This window comes from Dipodomys spectabilis, unplaced genomic scaffold, assembly GCF_019054845.1.
Source record: "Dipodomys spectabilis isolate Male_0828 unplaced genomic scaffold, ASM1905484v1 ptg000507l, whole genome shotgun sequence".
NCBI lineage: Eukaryota > Metazoa > Chordata > Mammalia > Rodentia > Heteromyidae > Dipodomys > Dipodomys spectabilis.
This window is the reverse complement of record NW_024871184.1, coordinates 3,129,414-3,131,689: the sequence shown is the minus strand read 5'-3', so window position 1 is coordinate 3,131,689 and position 2,276 is coordinate 3,129,414.

Below are 2,276 nucleotides of genomic sequence, written 5' to 3'. Positions count from 1 at the left end.
ATACATATATATGATGGACATTATAAATGTATATAAATATTATTTTGCCAGTCCTGGGGCTAGAATTCATGCCCTGGGAAATGCTCTTGACTTTCTTTTATTCAAGGAGGGTGAGCTTCCACTTCACCCACAGCAAAATAGAGTTACCAAGGCCCTGATTTCAAATCCTAGGTATGGCAGATAAAATATCCCAAATTCCAAGCCAGGACCTTAACGTTTTTGGGGGAGCAGGCACGGGGCTTGAACTTAGGTCATCACAACTCTGCCTCAGCCTTGATTACCCTAGGCTAGGGTGCAGCTTTTACACCGACAGATGATCCAGGGACCCTAGGACCCAATTTCAACTCCCAGCACTGGCCAAAAAACAAACAAACAAACCAAAATGGAAGAGGAAAAACCAGAAAGTTTTACACAACAGTTTTACCTTTGTTTCTTTTGCACAGTGACCATCCTGGGTCTCACTGACTTGGCTTGAAAATTGTACATGACTTTGCATGGCTGAGGTTGGTGGATGTCAGTGAAGCCTGAGGTTAACCCTGACACCTGGGCGCTGAGTTCCATCCTGGGACTCCCACATACACATGGCTGAAGGTCCTAGGAAACTGGTTCCTATCTCTAGGAACACTACTAGAATGTTTGAAATGTACTAATTGAATTACTAATTAACTAGTCTTTCTAACGTAAGATTGTATGCATTAAATATAGTTCATTGATTAATTTAATTAATAATTTATTAAGTCTTCTACTGTGATTAATTAATGGAGGAATAATTTTAGAGGAAATAATTAATAGTAATAGAATATATAAAAGTAAGGTATAGACATCACACATTACATAGAGTTATACACTAGAATCTACATAAATGTCTGACCTTCTCTATATACATTTATAGATGCATATAATATGAAAATACACACAAACTGCATTTTACACCTCTATGTGTTTATATATTGGCAACTCCTAGAGCCAAATTTGCCAGACAACTTCATTTGCATCAGACTGGTGAGCTAACATTGACCACTCACCATTCATGAAGTGGGCTTTCTAGGCCCTGAGTTCAAATCACAGAACTGCCAAAAACTTATTGGTGAAAGTCCTGGGTCTCAGGAATGAGGTATACTACATTGGCAAATCTATGTCCTATGTAATAAGATGTAAAAAAGGTTATGTGTGTAATCATACTCACTAAAATACATAAGAAATAAATAAAACACAAAATAAAATGAATAACCACACTAACTGCAGTATGCAGTAAACTTGTGTATGTAAATATGAATCCTGTATTTAAAATGCATACAAATATTATTTTTGCAAGAGCTAGGACTTGAATTCAGGCCAAGGGAACAGGACCGACTTGCTTGTCTACCAGCATGGTGAGCTTCCCCTTCTCCCACAGTGCTGTAGATGTACCTAGGCCCTGAGTTCAAATCCCAGGACAACGTGGCAGCTGAATTGGCTAGAGGCTGCTGTGCTGGCAGCCACACATAAATGAATTGAGACTTCTAGGCCCTGAGTTTAGATCCCAGCACTGCCAAAAATTTAATTGTGGAGTGGGAAGCCGAGTGTGACACATGATTTTCTTTTCTTTGAAAGTGCTCAGTGTCAGGTAGCATGCATAATTCGGATGAAAATCAATATGCTATGTAAATAGGATGTCACAAAGGTAAAAAAATGTCATAGGTGGAAGAATTGTCACTACAATAGATGATAAACAGATTGAGTTAGTAATGAATCATTCTACGATAAAATTAAATGCAGCAATTATAGGGCATGGATTAAGTTTAATTGATATTTTATAAAGTATTAACAGAATAAAAATTGCATGGAGATATAAATACTTAATAATTGGTAGTAGCAAATTATGCATAATTTAATAATATATAGATATTTGTCTCATTCTATAAAATTTTTAATTATATGTATGGATGTATGTATATATATGATAAACAATTACAGGATATTGAGTATTAATTAATGCTTTATTAATTGTTAGCTGGGACACATCATTAAATGGAGATATAATTTAATACCTAATAATTGGTAATAATATTATCTATAATGTAATAATAAAGACATCTCTCTTTTGTGTATATAATATTTATATAAAACAATCTATCTATTTATACCTCCTTTACTGGTGGGGCACAGTGATTGAGTTCTCCCCTAGTAAGCATGAAGCCCTGGGTTCGATTCCTCAGTGCCACATAAGCAGAAAACCTGAAAGTTCTGCTGTCTTTCAATCAATTGAGTGCTAGCCTTGAGCACAAATGCTTATG